The sequence below is a fragment of the Hirundo rustica genome, chromosome 16, assembly GCF_015227805.2.
Source record: "Hirundo rustica isolate bHirRus1 chromosome 16, bHirRus1.pri.v3, whole genome shotgun sequence".
NCBI lineage: Eukaryota > Metazoa > Chordata > Aves > Passeriformes > Hirundinidae > Hirundo > Hirundo rustica.
The window spans coordinates 3142975-3165159 of NC_053465.1; the positions used below are offsets into that span (position 1 = coordinate 3142975).

Genomic DNA, 22185 nt, shown 5'->3' on the forward strand with positions numbered 1-22185 from the left:
TTTTATGCCACTTGATCATAACCTCAGAAAAGTATTGATTAAATTTAAGATATAAAGAAAAAATGCTAATGACAGATAGCAAGGCTGCTGACACATCAACACTTAAAAGCACCTGGCTGAGAATTCTTTTTATCTATCAAGAATGACTTTTGCATATTTTTATATTCTAAAAATACAGTATTAACTGCATCTGTTAGATCAATAGCATAAAGTATCAATGCTGTCATCCATAAACACCCAGTAAGTTTTATGACCCAGATTATTAGTAGTTAAATATTTAAAGCTGCTTGCCCTTTGGATCTCCCTTTGATGCTTGTAGCCAGAACATACTATCTTCCAACACCACATCCAGGCTTCGTAGTGTGGGAGGAAGATTTTGAACCAGACCAAGAGCAAAATTAATTTTCCATCCTTCCAGACATGAAAAGAAAACCAAGAATGGGTTCAAAACAATACTGCACATTTTGGCTCATTAGAGATTGTCTTCAAGGAATGATACAGAATGAGCCATATGAGAGAAGGCACAACAAATTTCAGAGGACAGAGTTAAGAATAAAGGTTTGGTTATTGCTCTGAGTCCTGACACACACAAAGCAATAGCCCAGTGAAGAATCAATCATCCAGCCACACTTACTTTGTCTCCTTTTGTTTCATGACTTTCTTTCCTCTGCAGTGTTTGTTACCCTCAGTCCAAGCCCATATCACCCCCCATGATTTTTCCCCCCATCCCCTGCCCTGTTCAGTTTGAAAGCTTAAAAAATAAATATGTGCCAGAGACTACCTATTACAAGTAACTTGTTGAAACAATATTTTAATTAAATCAAAATTACTGCCGGGTCCAAAAACTGAGAGGGCACAGGCAGCAGCAGAATTAGAACTGTTTTAATCAGGAGTATTCCAGGAGCTGATTCAACAGTCCATGGCATGTCTATGGGAGAGAGTCAGGGAGGGGTGGACAGGGAAATGGTAATGCTGGGACACGATCCTTTCATCCAAAATAGGGTCAAGGCAGCAGCAACTGCAAAACAGCACATTTAACCTGGAAACAGGATTGTCTCCCTGGAATTGTGCCCATTTCCCCAGGGTACTTGTCAGGCTGTGCACTGAAATATAACAGTTGGTTTCAAACAAACCCACAGTTCTATGACACTGAAATTTTAAGACTGAAATCCTGCCTGGTTTCCTTTCACGGTAACCAAGGAACAAACTTAGAGCTACAGAGTAAAAATCAAAGGAATCCAACACAAAAATATAGTATTTTGCTAATTGTTGGTGTCCAGTTGTATCTAAAATGATTCCTGTTTTGTCTTTTTCAGTTTCTCCAATTGCTTATTTGCTTTGTGGGCTGACCAAGGTGCTCTGAGCTGTGGCAGGTGGGACAAAATTCACTTTCTGTGGACACAAACAGGGTTAAACTTGAAAGGAGCACCTCAGCATCCAAGGTGGGGAAAGAACGCTCACAGAAATACGTTTACAGTGAAATTTGGGACATCTCTGCTAGACAACGTCCGTGTACAAGCAACAATAAAGTGTACTGTGTGATTAGCCCAGATGTGCTGAATTGTCTCTTGACTCTGTAGAAGATGCTCTGCTGGGAGCCGACAGGAGATGGGACTGATGGAATTCAGAGAGTGAGAAAAGCACAAACATTGATTACAACCAGACCAAGGCTGACTCCCAGAGTCACAAAGCAAAAGCCTGATTTCCAAAAATAAGGGATATATTTATCTAGCATGCTGTCCCCATGATTGCTACTTAGCTGCATCACACAGGATGTGTTCATATATTTGTATGAATTGTACTGGTAAATTGAATAATAACTGTCTTTCCAGTATATTCCCATTGATTTAGAAAATGCACTGAATTATTTTAAATAAAAAAAAACTGGATGTTTACAGATTTCACAGTCAAAAAGGTAGAATGGCACAACCATTTTGCTGGCTACTGCTAATAAGCTTGTCATCATAAAAAATTAGCATATCTGTATAAAAATATACATGTATTTGCATACATTCATCTGCAGACATTTCTGTCCCTGTTTTAAAAGTACTTCATATAATTTCACCTCAAACCTTGTAGTCAGTATTAGTATTTATAAGAAGTCAGTTAAAGTTAAGATGCCAAAATAGTGCTTTGTTTCCCTGAGACCTCTCTGTCAATTTATTTCAATTTAAATATAGCATATTAGTTTTCTCTAAAAAAGAGGAAAGAAACAGAACTGAGCTTTTTGTCACTCGGAATCACATTATCTCCTAAGTATAATTCACATAAAACAAATTATGAGGCTGATCAAATGCTCTGTTAACATAATTCTTTAATAATAATATCACTTAGATTTTAAACGGCTTAATTAGATTTCAGTCATTGCAATCAACAGCCTCATTGAAACTGTTCATCTATAATTTATACTCTTTGCATTTTACTGTTCATTTTAAAAACAGCATTAACAATAAGAGCCAACAGTTAGTAGAAAAAATAGTAAAAATTAAAACACTTTATGTTTTGGGGTGATCTTAATTCCTGGTTCACTGAACATCAGTGAAGATATTTCAATTGGTTTGAATGGACTTATGATTTCCCTTTAGGAAAAATACATTTGGACTTTAACCACACATCTAGATCCAGCTTTTGCATCTGACCACAAATCTGAACTGCACAAAATAAGCTGTGCTTTTATTGGAAAGTTGATAAATTAAATAGATCTTTCAGACACTTGAGGCCTAAACACATTCAATTTAACTTCCAGTCATTAATTAGATTTTTCTAGATAATGAAGGTGGAAAGAACATGCCAAGACAATGCAACATCTGTTTAAGTTACATTCTTTACTTTAAAGAAGACATGTTTATTGAGAACAACACAGAAGTGTTCTGTAAAGAAGTATTTGTGCATTTTTCAACAGCAGAAGACAGCCATGTCCAAAATAACTTTGAGTGCAGATGGAAATAGGTCATCCAGGGGCAGACAACTTACTGTCTGGGAATAAATTATAATCACATCTCCAAGAGTAAAGTACAACCTTCGGGTCTGGCCTGCAGGAAGCAGAGCTCCCTGTCTGACACCAGCCCCCTACACAGCACAAGTGGGATATTACAGCTCCAGCACTCTAGATAAGATTTAAGGATTGTGGCTCTTCTTTGAACAGATACTATCCTCATGTTAACAAGTCAGGAGTTTTGGTTTTATTCCTATTATTTTAATAGCCAGATGTTTATCTTCCTGTTGTTATTGCAAGATGGTATATTTATATACTTCCAAATTTATAAATATGCTCCCTTCAAACACACAGTGATTGGTTAACACCTTGGTGTTTCTTCAATAGCTATTTTAGCTGCTTAAACTGAACACATTTCAGTAGCTCCTTCCTAGCAGTGCCCACAACAGACCCCAGCAGGATTTTAACACCCATCCCTCTAGAGCATTCTGCTGATATGCTCAAAATATAAGTGTAAACTAGCAGGCATCTGCTGAGCTACTAGGGAAGTATCCACTAAGTAAATAAATGCATCTGGGTTGCAGCCACTGAGATTTATAGCACTTTTCCCCGATTTCCTTTTTCACACTACAGTAAATACAGTAATGGTGCTGGCTAATAAACAGCCATAAATCTGCCTTCCTGTGTTTATGATGTTTGCTGATTGAAAAGTAATGCTGTGAAACTGATGAAGTCAGGGACTGTGGATGCAGGAAGGCTTTGGGTGCTGGGGGCAACACGTTTTTAGTACATTTGAAACAGTCCATTTTGCAAGAGGTCTCCACTCCCACATCAGTAAGTTGGGGTTTTCTCATAACCTTCACCCCTTCTATTCTCCACATGTTGTAAACTAGATTTTTATTCTTAATAAATTCAACAGATCCAGTGCAGATGTAGAATAGAAGAGGAGGTCTGGAGTTTTGTGAACATGGCTTCTCACCAACAACTTAATTCAGTTCCCATGAAGTCGTTGGAAAAATTCCTGTAGACTTCCATGAGAGCTGAATTGGGCTTCTGTTACTTCCTTCCTTCCACACTGTTTCTTTTATCCCCCTCTTCCATCCTTGAGGGCAGTGGTATAGAACACACAGATGTTCTTACAACTCAGTTAATAGAGCCCTGCACCAAACTTCTCAAAGTGCAGCAAATATTGGCTGCAGGATCTCTGCAGGCAGAGAGCATCCTCCCAGGAATATCCACACTGATTCTGACAGCGTCTCAGACTCTGCTGACCCTGATGGGGCTGTCCATGAAAGTCAGACATTTCTTTTTAAGTAATGACACTGATGAGAAAATGATGGGGGGGGGGGGGGGGCGGGGCGGTGTTTCTCAGATATTTGCAGGTGTTAGTTTGAGAACCAAATCAGAAGCAAAGAGAAAAGTGACTTAATTAGATGGGTTTATCTTTAGAAACTCTGGAAGCAACTTATTTTATCAACTAAAGGCTTGGCACTTCTGTATGTTGGAAGTGCTATACACTTGTGAAAGGTAGCCCAAATATTAATTAAATCAGTTTGCAGATGTCAAACCTGTGAGATGTCAGGTAATAGCTACAGAGAATTAGCTGTGTTTATATTTAAAAAGATATTTTCCTTTCTACCAGTGAGAAGATAGGCACTCTGTTGGCATCAGACAACAGAAATGGTAACTTCTTTGCAATCATCTCCTCTTGCCCATGCATCCCCTTCCCTCCTGGCAGATGTTCTAATTTCAGCAAAGTTTAAAGTGAATTCTTTCAAAGAAAACAGTTAAGACAGGCCTAGCTATGCTGACCTGTAAAAGGTCTCTCAAGAGGAAGCATAATTTCATTTTGACAACCTTTATCCCCTCAAGCAGTTACAGCTACCAATGCTGCAGACTGATATAAAATCCCCAGGGCTACAGGAACCTCAAATACAAAGGAAGAGGTGAGACTTTATGACTGACTGAACAAGAAATCCCATTATTTTCCTTCCACAAGAGCCCATGCAAGTCTCTTCCTCATCCCCTCACAGTGAAACATGCACTCATGCTAAAGGGGGAAATATCAAATACAGCAGGTTGCTACATAGGGAGAGTTCCCTCAGAACTGCAGTGGACAATCTCCTTCCCAGCTATTGTTGACTCCTCAGAGCTGCTCAAACAGGGAGGGATGAACTGTCAGGAACCCATCAAAGTTCACAGAATGGGGGCAACATCCATTTTTATTCCTTTTTTTTGCTACACACAAAAAATGTGCAGAGCAAGCAGTTTTAGGACTGATGCAGGTGGGAAAAAACCTTTTTGAACAGGAGAATATTTTACTTTCTGTAACCAAACTCTACTCTGCTCAATAATATTTGAAATGGGAGTTAAACTGTACACTAGGACTAGCATTGTTTTAATAGATTTTTTGCAATAGGAGAAGCTAAAACTCTGAATTTCAAGTGAAAAGAAAAAAAACCATCCCTGTGCAGCTCTAACACTGAAAGGTCACTACTTATCTTGCTTTATCCCTGCAATGCCCAGTTTATAATTTTTCTGCCATATATGAATCTCCAGACCCATTTTTATTAGTGCTAAAATAGAATGTTCTCCTACTGTCACACCATCTGTCTTTTCCTCCTGCCTGCCAGTATACAGAACATCTAGGAGTTGTTCTGAAAGGAGAAAAATGGGAAAGAAAGAAAACTGTATTGTTTTGGTCACACACTCTGCTGGTGACAGCCTGTTTCCAGCAGCGACTGTCTCCACAGAGGGACACATTCAGCCTTCGCCAGCCCCTGACACACGAGTTAAAAAAACCCAACAAAACCATAAAACAAAACCTTCACTGGTCTGAAATCAGGAGAAATGAGATTTGCTTTCTGCTCTCCCACTGTGTGATTCCAGAGAAGGGCGACTTCACCCAATATCAGCCCTGCCTTGTTGACATTTCAGGTTCTGTCTCAGAAATTTCTTCTGACAAATTTCAGATTCGGACTGAGCCTGAATCAGCAGCAACAAGACCTGTTCACAGCACACACCAGGAATGGGATTTTCAGAAAGTGACAGCAAACACAGTATGGCCTGTTGCTGCCTTTTTAGAATTTACTTTGACTTTAAACATAAAAACTTTTGGGGGGACTTTTTAACACAGGCATCAAATTCCACTTCTGCCCATATAACAGCTCTCTGTATGAGTGGCAATCCAAAAGACTGAAAGCTCCACTTAGACTCAAGACAAGCCAGAAATGAAAAAGTACTGAGTGGCTCAAGTGGGGCAACAGGCTGTTATTACAAGGAGTGTCCTCATGGATAGGTTTACACCTGCCTGACACAGCAGGCACATCTCATGAAACAAGCTGGATCAGTCTTGTTGTGCTATGTGTTAGAAATAGCTGCAGATATTTTTTTAGAGGAACACATGGAATCAATGGTCTGTCAGCAGAGAAAGGTAGAGTGAGAACACATCATTCAGAACAGATTATCAGGACCATCACCCAAATCCTGTGAGGTTGTACCAGGAGAGTGAGAAGGACTGAGCAGCACAAGATTCCTGTCAGAATTCACTGTCTGTCTACTGGATTTAATACATAAAGCTTGTACCTCAAGAGAACAGTCTGATTTGTTTAGTTCTTGGGTTGGAGCATGAACATTCACCTCCCCTGTGTTGACCATAGGATATTTTAAAAGCAATAAAAGAGCTGATCATGACAAAGATTGAGAGATAAAATAGATTCAGAAATACAAATACCCAGAAAGTCCTGGAAGCCATATTTTCCACTTGTTTGCATGCATGAGCACTTAATAACAAAACTTAGTTTCACAAAAATAAATCCCAGCACTGTATGAACCTATTCCAGTTTGTGACAGCACTTCAGAGCTCACATTGAGAGGCTGGTTGGACAAAATGGAGAGGGACAGCTTTGGAACTGGGGAGCTTCCATGTGCTTTCCATCCACTACCAGAGCAGCACAGCTTCACAGTCTAACTGCAACATCCTGGCTTTTTCCTCTGGGCTCAAAATGAATTGGCATTGAAGCCATTTGATTTTTCAAACTTTCAAGATTTTTCATGGGAAAATAGCACCATCTGTAGGAAAAAAATGGACCAAGTTTGATTAAAATGTGTGTCAATTTTCAAGCCATTAAGCGAAAGTTAGGACTTTCTAAGAATAAATACATTCTTTTACAAACTGGGACCACATTTTATCCTCAGAGGAAGCCAAACAGACTTTTGTTGGTCTTGTGAGGAAGGACAATGCCATTCCCATCCTGTGATGAGAAAAAAGGTGCTATTTTTACTTTAATCCCCTCTAACACTGTTGAGAAGGACAATCATCAACAGCCTACAAACCCCAAGTTCTTCCCCAAATACCACCATGACAGCAAACTTATATCAGGCTATTGTTAGAACTGGTTTTTAGTTATTGATAGGGAAAAAGAATTAGCCCTTTCAGTAAAGTTCCCTGATGTTGGCCAATTCTCTTTCTAACATATGCATCTTTCATCCTAAAGCACACATATGTACTAGAGGATCTGTCTGCCTGGTGTGAATGAGTAAAACATTCAACAAGAGAAGGAGCTCCATAAAGATATAACAGACTTCTATAGTTGCATGTTCTTATTTAATGAGAAGATGAACATTATTTCAATTGACAAGATCTTAATAGTAGTAGTAACTATTCTATGAGCTATTTGCTCTCTAAAGAGAATCAAAGAACTCCCATAGCTAAATACTCCCCAGGAAAAAAAAAAATCATTTCTCTGGGACTGAATCCTACTTCTGCCCTCACCTTGCTAGGAAACACTGTAAAATCATTTAAAAACAATTTAAAATACAAGTAAAGTCTACTGACTTTGGAAACATTTATAGTTTGTCTCACAGTGCTTGAAGTGTTTATATAGACTGTACCTTATTTCCTAGCATGAATGTCATTTGATTCTTTGAAAGCCTTTAAGATGTATCATGACATTTGTTGCTTTTAAAGGTAGCATTTCAATTAGCCTAATGATGGTTTCCTAGGAGAACTGAAGATCCACTTAAAAACACTGCACAGCTCAGAAAAACAAATGCGTGCATGTGGACGTGCTTATGTCTGTCTTCATCAGATGATCAGAACAGTTGTTACTTGCCTGTGGACCTTTCTCTTCTTAATTTAACCTTCACATTTCACTCCAGTTTCTACACTGACCTTTATTTCTTAGTGGCAGTTGGACTACGCCTGAATGCTAAATTTAAGAGCCATCCTTGTTCACACTGCCTACAGAAAATCCTTAGGGAACTTTCATAATAACTGCACCACAGCTGCACAAGCTGATAATTCAAGAGATACTCCACTTGGCATGGAACTGTTAGTTGCATCAGATAACATTACTAATGCCATTTTATTTGTCCAGCCTTGAGGTGAGCTGTGGAAGAGCACAGTGTTAACAAAACCCCAGCAGCAGCTAATTCCAGCAGCGCAGCTGTTCCACAGGATAACAGGAAAATGTGGCCCTGCTGAACCCAGCAGCCCAGCCAAGGAAGCAGCCACACAGGAAAAGGGTTCACAGGAACAAAGCAGAGTTCTTTCCAGAACTACATCAATTTCTCCCTGGGAACTCTGAGGGGCATTTAAAAATCAGTCTCTCGCCTCTGCTGGTTTTGAAACTACAGAACAAGACATGAAGAGTCAAAGAGAAACCTCTGAAGTTCAGCTCCTTCCAAGAGCCAACTGAGGGCTCATCACACATGAAATGCCATCCTATTCCTTTTGGGAGCAGTGCTTTCTGCAGCTCATAAGAAAAGTTCATACAATCATTTGAGGAGGGGGCACTCAAAAAGCATCAGCAGCTGCAAAATCAAGCCTTGAATGAACAGAAGAAAAGCGTGAAGACAGCACTGATGCCAGGTGGCATTAGCTTGCAGTGAGATCCGGGCATAAAAATAAGACACATGCTGTTCTCATCAATGAAGCACACCGAGCTTGTATCTAGTAAAAATTGCAAAATTGTTTGAACAGCCCAGGAGAGATTAATCAAAGACTGATTTGCTGCAATCTGCCATTCCCTTACTTGTCTTACATATTCTGGCTTTGAAGTTAGAGAGTGACTTTGAGTCTCTGAAGTTATTTTCCATTTTCTGACATAACATCACCAGCTGTTGCTGCCTTCTGGGATGAGACAGCCCAGGTAAAATTCACCCATGTGGAGAGAGCTGGCTAAAGGGAACCTCCACTGCAGTTAACACACTCATTGAACTGCACACAGACACATTCTTCAGGGAATTTTACTCCAGACTAAATTTCATTTAAGCTCTTTCTGAATCTGAAAACCTTAAACAGTGAGAGTTTCTTAAGGTCTTCCACGTATGCAGAAGTCATGATGCTTAGGAGGTTCAGCTTTTATTAAAATGTTTCAATAAAGCAACACTTGGGGTTTTTTACTCAATATGGTTTTAGGATCTGAGTTGAATTTGCAAACTGAATTTGCTTCACTCCATCACCACAAAGCAAATTTCATAAAAGTGAGAAATTGGTTCTTACTGTTTTCCATTCTTCCCATGATTATTTGCAGCATCCTGAGATTTGAACAAATTGTGCTTCATCAGAAAATTTCCACTTTGCAGAGCAGCTTCTCTGCCCCACCCCCAATGAAAAATTAATGTCAAATGTGTTTTCCTCCAACTTTTTCCTGGGCAGAAAAGTTAGATGTGAGCCTCCACACCAAAATGTGATGAGTAGGAATGGAATAAATGGGTCAGGTTTCAAGAGATGTCTCGCTTGTAGTGATATTTGAAGCTCGGGAATGTAACCTGGCAGACAAGCTGTCATGGGAAAAACACAGAAGATCTCAGCATATTAAGTAAAAGTCTTACCACAACTCTTTTTGTAGCCTTTCCTTGCCTCACCTGCAGCTAAGGAAACATAGTGAATTATAATAACCTCAGCAGTTTCATGAGTGTAATTAAATCCCCAAATTACATAGCAAACTCAGAGTAAAAAGAGTTCACTAAATTCTGCACAGCTATGTGCAGGTATGTGACTTAAGCAAATTTCAAGGCCTTATGGTTTTGTGCTGAGTTTAAAATTCATGCACGCAAGCCTCTTGTGCAGAATCAGATGAAAACTTCACTTCTCTATTTGCACTGTACTCTGAGCTTGGGTCCACTAAAAGCTACAAATTACAGCAAAATTTGGGGGGAGTGATACAAAAAGGAATGAACTTACATAAAACAGAAACTGAAGGCAACATTTGCAGGAGCCCCTGCAAAGCCCAGATCCCAAATGTCACAGAGCAACAGTCAGCATGTGCTGAGAAACACAAAATATTAATGACACCATGATAAAACTCATACGTTACAGCTCAGGAACAGAAGTCCTACTGCTCATGCTTACATTTGATTTTTAAAAATAAGAGCATGCACCACAGATGTTGGGATTTCTGCAGCCTCTGATTTGACTTGGAAAGCCATGATACAAACTGGTAAGTGAATTCCCCAAGAGTGACTGTCCCGCAGACTTTTTCATCTTTCAAGACCTACCACACTTCATGGGATTACACTGTGTAATGTAACAACGTGATGTGCCTGAATACAAATCACTCTCTTCCTGCTGAACATGTAAAGAAATAAAAAAGACTGTGCCTTCTTTTTCTTTGGTACATATTCTGAGAGAAAATTGTAAGACAGCATCTGAAGTCAAAGGACTGACAAACAAAACTTCTCTGCCAGCATCCAAATCACCAAGGATACAAATGTTTCATTTGTCTCTGTTCAGACAAGGTGGGCTCCTTTCATTTATTAACACCAGCATAGACCTCTTTCCCTGCAACACTCACACATACATGCTCTACTTCAAAAACTCTCTTCTGATGTTTAATATTGATGTCTCTGCAGACAGCTCTCATTGCACCAATTAGGAAGGGAACAACAAAGCATTTCTCAAATTAGAGTATAAGAAGTCTTAATGTATATTAAAGGTAGTCTTGTGTAATGAGCCAGAGTAAATGTAAAACAGAGTCCCTGGAACAGCAGAAAACAGCAGACCAAAAGGAGAGTGCTTAGAACTGGAGATGACAATTACAGGAATTACCAGCATGGTCCCATGCCAGTGTGCCCAGGGGAAGCAGAGTTGGAAGGCCGTGCAATCATCGTGCTCTCAGCACGACAACCTCCAGTACTGCCAACTGCACAAAAAAAGAGCTCAGCAATCCCTGAGAACTGAATGTCATCTTGCCTCAGATCTGTTACTCTTGAATACTTAACTCATGATTTACATCTTGCTCTTCATTATCATCCTCTTGACAGCAGTGGACAACTCCCTGCTCTTCTATAAAAAGAAATGGTACTGAAAAACAACCATGTTTCAGCTGAATAAACTTTCTTCCAACTTCTATACAGTTATAGATGAGAGGACAAGCTTCTTTGAATCCAGATAATCTTCCAAACTAAAAATATTAACAAAATCTCAATATATCATTCGCTTCCTTCAGTCCCCACAGTACCCTTGCAAGCAATCACTTATTGCCTACAGGATTGTAACAATCAAGTCTACGTGGATATGAAGCCAAACCTCAAATCTCTTGCTCTCCTTCCAGATCTCTCTTTGAAAGGTCATCAGCCTAAACTTTATTATATGGCTCCATCCCAGCCTCTTATGAAAGCTTAATTTCTTAACTGAACTTCTTGGCTTTTTCCCCTCTACTCACAGTTTTTCCTATTTCAAACAAGGACAAGAAAATCACATGATTCATGCCCACAAAAAGTCACCCAAGAGGCTTCTTATTGTCATTATAGGTATAAGCCACCAGTGTGTAGGGTTTAGATGTAACTGGACTGCAGTGCCTGACTATTTCACAAGAAAATACCACAAAGACTGTATTTTCAAAAAGCAATTGAACAGTCAAACTGACTTTATTTTCTCTGGCCCAGTTTCTAAAGGCCACAACCAGCCTCTAGGAACACCAGTAATTATGCCAGTGATTTATTTTACACAGTGGGAACAGGATTAAAGGCATTCAAACAAAATTACAAAAACAACTGACACAGAGAAAGTCTTTAAATTCTGATTTTTTACACCAACCACTGCTTTAAAAAACCACCACTCCTCACCATCTGATACCACACAGAACATTAAGATTCTGTTACTATTACTGTGCTGAAGTATTTTCTTCCAAGTAAAAAGATACTGTCTGCAGATACAATTTTTGGAAAATTTTGGAGCAGAACATGCCACTTCCACAATCATCTATGATATTTTTCCAGTCTTATGACCTTAATTAAAAAATTTCCTACCCAGTCAAGTTATTAAATTGATGAAAGGTCATTTAGCACTGTCTAGTCCTTAAAGGCATTCAAGTCACACTCGGTGCTGCAGAGAGTGTTTGTCTTCTCTCAGTGTTTACCAACACTAAGAAGGCAACCAGCAGTGTCATGATGAAGAGTTGTTCATTTTCATTTCTCTTACATCAGTTACACTTTAGTACTAAAAGCTTCTATTGGCTGACTCTCTCCTTTTGCTATGTGAAAGGCAAATCTTAATCAAATTACTCAGGAAAGACTTCACAGATAGGTCAGTCTGACACCTATCTTTTACTAGGCACCTTGTCTAAGCTGCCTTAGGGCACTTCCAGTCACAGTACCTGTGTTTTGACATATTTCTTACAAATACTGATGCAAAACTAAGTTTATTTTGCATTGGTGCTGTCAAAGTTATTCCCAACAATAGTTTTCTACTATAACTACCATGCTGTTTAAAAGAAAACCTCATTCCTTATCACAGAAAAATCGAAAGTGTTTTCCAAATCACTTGGTTCACTCTGCCAAATCAGACAACAAAAGTAAAACTAATCTTTGAATCAGAGTAAGCTGCTGAGCTTACCTGGCTACTGGAATAGGGAACTCCCAGCTGGGAGGACTGGGAAATTAAATGCTTGGTTTATTTGTTATTGATTATTATCATTCCACAGTAACACCCAAATGTCCCCTCTGAAACCAGATTCCTCCTGTCTTAGATTTTATAAAAGAGTTCCTGGACTGAATACCTCAGAAGGTATCAGGTAAATGACACAAGTAAGGACCTAATGCTATACCCTCTCTCTAGAACAGAAATGAAACCTTAGGTAATTTAGCCAGAATAACACAGCAATTATTGTAAGCTCCAAGGAGATCTCAGGTTCCCTGAGATTGATCCATGGGATCCAGACACATATTCTAGGTGCACGACAATTCTTCCGCTCAAAACACAAATTAGTCATTATTTCCAGGTAAACTTAGATGGCACACAGAGCACCCTTCTCTCTGGACATGTCCTTCCCAGGTTACAGAGAAGAACTGCAGTTTTAGACACTAAATGAATCCTAGTTCTACCATGAATTTGAAACTGGGGACAGGAAGAAAATTCATCTAAAACACTTTTTTCTTGATCTTTCCTCTTTTAAAAATATTTAAAAATATTATTAGTTTTATATTTTAACTGTTGAATCACAGATTACTTTAAAGCTGATGCAACTATTTTTTTTAAAGTTCTGTCACTGTAGACTATATGTGGGGCATAAACTTCGAACTTGGCTTGGCAAAGCCATCATTCTAATTCATTTGTGAAAAAAAAAAAAACAGGTTTACAAGATCATGGAAGCTGGTAGTTTGCATTGGAAGTTACATTTGCATACTGAATAACCTTTTCTTTTTCCACACAAATTGTCCTATTCCTTGGAAAAAATTAATCAACAGATTACTGGGAAAGAAAAAATCTAAATCCATGCTTGAGTACAAACAGTTTCCTAACAACAACCGCAAACCGACATATGCGCACATACACTGATACAAAATTGTGATCTCTCAAAAGTTTCTTAAAATTGGCAACACAGCCTGTCCTTATCCAGGACACGCTTATAAATTCCAAACCAGACAACTTAGGGTTAGGAGCAGCACCTGTGTTCTAAGCAGTTTTTAATTTCATCTTTCTTAGACCAGACACTAAATTTGTATGATCTATACTCAGCTTGCATGATGTGTTTAATACTTTTACATAGGAAAATCCTTCAAAAATGAAGCAATTCTTTTCTCTGAAAGATTGAATTCATCACAGTTACACAGTAGAAAACTATAGCTGAATGAATAATGTACCCTACCTATCAGTGTCCAAAATAAAATCATAAGGAATTAAAAGCTAATAAAAATTCCTGAACTGGCAACAGTCTTGCAATTTAGAATTTGTTGGAGAGGCAAAATGTACATGACATTCCAAAGATTCCTAAAATAATCACCCATAATTAACACTGTTAATTCCTGTGTCTTTCCTGTGACAAGCACACAAGGAAGAAACAGTCAGTAGGATACAAACAGCACTATGTTTATTCATAACAGGGTTCCATGTGTTGAGAGAAGGTTTGGGGTTGAAATGAAGGCTCATAGTGGATGTATTCTCACATACAGCAAAGCATGTGGAAAAACTCTGGTATCTGGCTTGATGCGGAGAATAGAAGTCATTTCCATTGAAAGCAATTTCCCTTAACACAGACATCACCTTATAGGGTTTTATAAGATTATCTTAGAATAAAACACAGAATTTTTAGAAGAAAAATAACTACCAGAAAATTTGAAAGGAAGGAAAGAACTCATACAGAGTAGAGCATTTTCATGTTTTCAGATATTTCCATCCTTTTCTATTTGTTGGCTGGTTTGAGCTGCAACATTAATCAGAGAAGACATCACCTCCGTCATTATTGCTGCCACCCTACAGACCTCACCTCACAAACATGAAGAACCTCACCCAGATGAAGTTCTGTCACCATAGCCAATGACAAAGAAGCCACATCACTCTCACAAATTAAATTTGGCTGGAAGAGTAGCAAAGAAGAACAGAGTGCCAAGCATATTTTTGTTTTGCTAAATGAAAGGATGTTCTATCATTTCAGCTAGAACCCATATGCCACTCATACCAAGGGATATCAGTAACACATTTCCTTCTGAATAAAGTACACAATGAACCAATTAATCAAACCTTAAAACAAGGATGAAAATTATTACAGCCATTTGTTAAAATACAAAAGGGCATTAAGAAAACAAACAGCAGTATCTGCTATGGTTAATGCAGTGATGCTTTCAGTATCCCAGGCTTGCAGAAAACTGGCACCTTCTTTCTGGGACTTGAGCGCTTCTGAATGCAGGAGTTTCTCAGCACTCTTCTCTGATTCACTAAAAATGAAGATATTTATTCTGTCTCTACCAAACATGAATCACGGATGAGACTATTGAAATAAATGTGCCTGATTCTGCACTGGCTCAAAGCCTTTTTCTAGAACTTCGTGAGGGCATTTTGAAACCCTCCTATTTACATACTTACACGACAGCAAAAGTAGTGTTGAGCCCACCTAACTACAACCTGAAGCTATGAATTCATTTGAAGCTGGCAGCCTAAACTGTCATCAAATCAAAGAGACACCTCCAAAGGGTTGTGAATCCTATGATGGTTGATAGCCCAGAGCAAGTATCTCCTTATTAGATGCAAAAAAGGCAACATAAGCTATACAAAATGCAAGGAAATGGAGAAGCAGCCTCAATTAATAAGTTTACCTAAGGTGTTTCAATAATTTCAGAGTCTCAAAAAGCTCCGTGACATCAAGACTGGAGTACTACAGAGATGAAAGAAGGTAAAAGAAAGAAGACAGCACAGCCATCGAACCACAAGCTCCACCTCCTTCCCCGTTTTAGCAGGAAGCGCAGGTGGGGCATCTGCGTGGACTTTGAACAGATTTTTCTGAAAACTCATAATCCGGTAACATTGGCCAGGCAAATTCCATAGACAGAGGTACCATCCCTCCTTAGAGCAGTGAGTAAATCCTAGTGTGTTATGTGTAGAATCAAAGATAGATAGACAGATAAGTGAATCACATCACTGCAGTCATTTCTGATGTACAGCTCTATCATTAGACCTTTTCCTTCCACAAAAAATAAACCCAAAACTCTGAAGCATTTGTAATAGTTTTTCTGTCTTTTTCACTGTCATGTTAAATTTTTCAATGTCAGACAGAAAAGCTGTTCTAATTTCATTAACAATGAAATATGTTCCTCTTGAAATCTTTTTTCTCAGAGTAGTAAAGTAAACCTGAAGTGAACCACAAAGCACAGCGCTGTTCAAGTAAGTCCTGGACAGTTCATAGCCCAGAGCAGATAATTTCATTTTATCACAACACTTTTGTTGACAAACAGAATGAAGGACTCTTCCACAAGCAATAGCTCTTATCCCTAGTGTTAGTGCAATCAGCTGGGCAGCTCACACGAGTACTGGCCTGGCCCTCGGACAATCCTTTCCTCAGAAGGGAGACTTTGTTACAGAGACACCTGCAGAAGTACAAAGAACCTGGAATTTAGCTCACCCCTGTGAACTGCTGAGGCATTTCAGACTCCCAGAATGGGTCAGGCTGGAAAGGACCACACTGGGTCATCTGGTCCTTCTGCAGTGTCATCCCAGAGCTCAGGGCAAATAACCAAGAGACTTCAGGATTCTAGCACAGAAAGGTATCCCTTGGTTTCTGCAGAAAATCCAGGTGAGTGCTAAGGATTCCAGTCCAAAAGAAATCCAAATTAAAGCCCTCATTCCAAACAGTTAAGCATCTGCATTGCCTGCTTGAATGAACAGTACAAGTCACTAAATGAGATTGTTAAATATAAAGTTACACATGAGCAGAACCTTTGCAAGAACTAACCCCCAAAAAACTAAAATTATCAAACTGGAAAAGCAACAGTCAATTTCAATTACAAAGGACAAAGCACTGGTGGCTATTGGTCTCCTTATTTAAATGGTGTTTATTTAAAGCCATTAATTAACAGAACCCTGAGATCACACATAATGTTGCCTGGGTAGAATTTCTGTTTCCACACCATATACACATGAATTTCAAAGTGAAAGGCTCAAAAGCTTAATGCAGTGAAGACAGAAAATATTAAACTTTTCAAATCCTCATTTCTCTGGCCTTTTGCTCACCCCAGTCTCCTATCACTTTTTTTTTTCCTTAAAAGACATTATGTGTTAGGAGAGCGAAGCAGCCTGGGGAGGTGATATTTTACCATTGTCTGCGCCATTAATGCAGTTAAAAAATCCTCAGACTGGAAAAATCAGACAGATGCATCTTCCAGGTTCACATGTGCCAACTCCATCTGTTAAATCATTAAAACACAGGCTTGGCAGATTCTGGAGAAAAACACATTTGTTTTCACTATAAAGAGGAAGAGTAAACTTTCTTTCTGTTCTTACAACTTCCCCCTCCCCCATAATTACTTTAATGTGAAAGTCTGTAGGAGTGGGTACTATTTAAGATGCTACTGAAAGAGGTTTTGATTGAATTGGGATGTGTATGTGTCAAATTATATATCATATTCCAAATTAGTCAAAGCACTATTACACCAAAGTCTATAGATACATTAAGGTGCTTAATCATTTACCTTTTTATTGCATGTATCATGTTAAACCACCTATTTAAACACTGATTTTCCTTGCAGTAATGAAGCTATTCAGGTTAATTTTAAAGGTGCAGTTTAGGTAAGGAGCAGCAAATCTGATCAAAGAAAACTACCAAGCTTTGACTGAAGAAATTAGTAACAATAAATATTTTTTCCAAATCTGTAATGAAAAAAAATTTCTACCTTCAAGATAAAGAAAAGCAGCAGGATCCTAACCTAAATTTAATACTAACATCCTATATTTTCCCAATACCAATACAACGGCTATTGAGAGAATAGGTTTATGCTTTTTCCTACTACAGCACTGTACAACCATTTTCACTATGGCAACATTACCTATAGTGCATACATCTAAAAACTGAGCATTTTGAGTGCAACTAAGTATAAAATAGGATGAACCTAGACATGAGTATGACAGTGTGAATAATTTAAATCCCAAGACCTCCCATAGCTGCTATTAAAACAACAGATTGCTGCTGAATGCATTTCTTTCTCTTTGTATTCTACAACAGAATGGAATTTCATTCTCCGGGCTTGTTACTTCAAGTAAAATGTAACCTATTTAAAGTAAACGTTTGGAAATTTTGCCTTTTTTGTGTTTGCATACCGTTTTGAAGCTATTTTTTATCATCATCAAAACAAAGACTCTCTTTTCAAAATAAATACATTTTCATGAAGGATATTCCATTGCAGTATCCAAGTCATCATCCCTGCCATTCTGTACATCAGGGCTCATAAAATAGATTTGAAACCAAGATCTCACTTTGTGTGTTACGTAAGTGCCACCTTTCCTTCTGTAGGAAATACCCACCAAGTGGCTGTAGGAGCTGCTTCTTTCCCAAGAAGAAGTTGAAACATTTTTTTGACTAGAACTGGCAATTCTCCTGCTTTTGGTCATGGGTGAACTGCACCCTCGTGTTTCACCCTCCTCCTCTTCCAAACAACTTCTGAAAAACCTGATGAGACTTAGTCCAACCAGCTCTCTCTGCACAGAGCTGATGGTGCACCCTGTACTCCACACCCAACCATGATCCTTTTGCTTATGCAGTCCTAGAAGTGTTCTTAGAACCTGGGAAAACTGCAGAACCATTGCTTTGAGTCATCCAACACTTTCCCAAATGTCCTCTTTCACATTACCTACGCACCACTCCCATATGGCTGGGGTCTATCCAGGGAACTGGCTACAGCTTCTCCACTGGAGATCAACCTCAGTAAAGATTAAGTGGAACGAAAAATTTGTCCTCCAATATTGAGAAACATAATACTTGCAGTCTTATTTTTATAGCAACCAACATTATTTCAGAGCTGTTCTCAGGCAAGACCAAGCAAGCAGAGTACAACATGAGGGCACCAAAGAAAAAAAAGAAAGCACAGGCACATCACAGAACACAAAACAGAAAGGGCACTTAAAGCATTTTCTAACAAAACCTGTTATTCCAAGTATGTACTTTCTCTCTAACAAGTATTTTAATTTATATGCTCAGGGAATGCAGAGGAAAATGTATCCAAAAGAGACAATGACTTCATCATGTGATGGCTACAAATAGAGAAATTTGAACTTATATCAAATACTCTCTTAAATTAGAATAGAATTAGATGCTGATATCCCATCACTGCCTACAATCACCCTCAAGGGAAGCAAAATTGCATGAGACTAACAGAATGTTCACTTGATTTAAAATTTACAGGAGGCTCAAGAAAGTTTCACATGCATTTTACCTCGGAAACAATGCGCTACTTATTCTTCCTAGCAATGATTTTTTACATGGCATTCTGGGAGCAAAATGTAATTTTCAACAATAACATATTTTCTGACATTCTCTAAGGAAAAATTACTGGTTTCTTCCCTCTAAAAGGATTTCGATGGAATAACATCTGTGTTGAGATTATTGTGAATATGTTAAACTGACAGCAAGTCTCTAAGGGGCACTGCTCATTAATGTTCTGTGCATAAAATTAAAACCTGAAATATATTTTTCAATCCTTTTTGAATCATTTAAGCAATTCTCATGCAAAGAAACTATTGTGCAGCAATAATATATTTGCAGAGTAGGCTATGAAAGCTATTAAAATGTCCCAGACCCCCTGCCTTTCAGGCAAAAGGAAAAAAGGAGACGCTTTCTGATTTGAAACATGCGCTGTATTGAAACAAAAAAATACTTCCAAAGACCATGAAGAGTTAGATTTCAGTTTATACAATGCAACAAAATTTAAAATTGTGTTTTTCTCCTTCATCTTTAATTCATATGGTGCCTAGGTACTTCTCATAGCAGCAGGAGAGTTCTGTTAATTGTTGCACATTGGCATTTACAAGAAATTTTTCCAGTGGCTACAAGTGGCGGCCGTGTTCTTTGGAACTGCATCAGGGCAGCGTTCTGCAAGCAGACCTGGGGAGCTGTGCTCTGAGACAACGCCTGCGACTCAGGGATTTTAATGCAAACACCTCCTCCAGTTTGAAAGTGACAAAAGGTCTCCATATCCATAAAACAAGTAATTTTGTTTGGAGGGCATGTATATTTCCACCAAGTACAACAGAAAGAGAAATGTATCCATCAAGTTCAGTGTAAAGCAGTCTCTCGTGTAAATTCTTAGTTTGAATAAAAAGGAATGAATCTGCTCAAAACCAAATAAAATTCCAGGAACTACTGAATTTTTCAAGCACAGAAATCTGCATAAAGCTGTGGCTGTAAGTGCCATTTTAGGGACAAAAAAAGGAACATATTATCATTGGGAAAACAAACATGCCCTCACTGTTTCAAAAGCCACTGGATAATTACAGCCACAATAAGATGAGTTCTAAATTTTGCCACATCATATAATGATTCTAACCAGGCTGTTGGATTACATTCATAAATGGAAATTCAGGAACTCCAATTAACATGTTCTTGATGTGATAGACTTTAGCAGGGTTTTTTTAAATGAAACCAGTCTGTGTCAATGGAACTTCATTACTTAAATCACACTAATCATAACAAGGCAGTCTCGGGCTGTCTACATCTGAAATATCATGTAAAAACATTACAAAATGACACTGAAGTTACGCTCAAATACTCCTCTTTTAGACTTCCACACCTCACGTTGCAAACTGAGCAAACAGGAGCAGCAAACACAAAACTGCCAGTACTAACTAACATTTTTTGATAAATATTTTCAATGCAAAAGCCTAAGCACAGATACACAAATGGATATATAAACACCTCAGCAGAGAGCTTCACTTTCAGAGGTTCTGACATTGCTGATGTGGAGGGAAAGATTAGTGCAGCTGAAAGAAAATAATGAAGCTGCTCGTCAACGTTTTAGATGACAAGATGGCACTTTTGGGTGTGAGGCGCAGGCCTTGACCATCACAGAGAGCACAGGCTGGTGCACCCCACTGCAAGTTTCCTTAGAGACATCTTCATCCTCCCTCCCTCACTGCTGTCATCTGCCATCAGTGAAGGGCATTTGTTCCACTTTTCCAGCCAGACAGCCCACTCAGAGCACCGCCAGTTGCCTCTAGAGCTGCCAGACATCCAGCAAAAGCCATGGCACCACAGGAATGTTTGGGATTTACTGGTCCCATATTGGTTTGGCAACAGAGCTCTGGGGTAATTGCCCAAATTGAGAGCATGTGCTGCTCACAGCACACATGTGACACTGCCCCGAATTCCCACTCTGAAAACAGCATTTACAAACACCTCTCCAGCAGGACCCTGTGCTGGAGCTGCTCCCACAAAGAAAGAATTCCTCTGTGTAACCATCATCTCCACAAGATAAACCAATTTCTGTTATACCAGACTGCCGCCAGTTTGCTTCACAAGCGTTCAAAAACAGGTACACAATACAAAGGTTGATTTAGCAACAATTCTTTAGCACTTGAATCTGAGTATCACATAGATGCAAATCTCAGCACACACCATGGGAGTGGGGATGCTCATAAACAACACTCACAAATCCTTACATAGAACTCAGGCCAGGTTTTTTCCCATGGTAATTTCAGACTATGATGCAGAAAGCTTTTGTGTACTCATCTAGATACTTCTCTCCATAAACAAGCATTATACAAAGCCTTAACGTTCTTGTGTCAAGGTAGACGCATGAAATTTCCAGAAAACCAAAACTTAACTCTGATTTTCAAAAATGCAAACATTAACAAAGCCAACATTGCATTATACATTCTTCTGCAGCAGTAGAGGTTTAAGATATCCACCTACCCTGGGTTGCTCATTTCAGCTCACATCACCTTTTCCTGTCTCCATTCTGTCTGCTGCCTCCACGCAGAAGTACAACTGCTCGTGAAACTGTTCTGTGAAAGCAATTAAAAGAGTGAGTTGACTTTCTGCAGAGCCTATCTGGTTCCCTGAATTATTTCACAGGGCAACACCTGTGTTTGTGTCAACACAACATCCTAAAACAGCGGAAAAACCTGGACCTAGCACTGCCCTCCTCCAAGCCCTCCTGCATTACCCCATCACGTGCTGGTGGAAGCATTTGTACACCTACACAGAAAACTGTATCTGGGTTAAAGCACCTCATTTTCCCCTTGGTTAGCTTTAATCCATATCAGTCAGTACCCAGACTGCATCAGAACACAGCACCTCAAGCACTTATTTTGACTGAGAAAATGGAGTACAGGGGCCGTAAAAAACCCAAACTGCTTCCCAGAGGTGGAACAATGCCTGACACAGGTGAAAGATTTCTCAAACTCCAGATACTAATCTGCAACTCTCAAGGTATGGACAAGACCTAAATTCTTGAAGAACAGTTGTGAGTTCTTGTTCAACAGCAGCACTACCGAAGAGCTGAATAATTGGATAATTCCTCATAAGAAGATGACAGGAAGAACT

The 22185-nt window shown here is 39.0% G+C and overlaps 1 protein-coding gene across 1 annotated transcript in view; it reads right to left on the reverse strand.

Annotated features, from left to right (window-relative positions):
- PMEPA1 (prostate transmembrane protein, androgen induced 1) overlaps positions 1-22185 on the reverse strand; it is a 266363-nt gene that overhangs the window by 242551 nt on the left and 1627 nt on the right. Inside the window, exon 2 of the mRNA XM_058422733.1 lies at positions 21553-21644. The gene's annotated coding sequence lies outside the window, so the exon portion shown is untranslated. The remainder of the gene's footprint in view (positions 1-21552; positions 21645-22185) is intronic.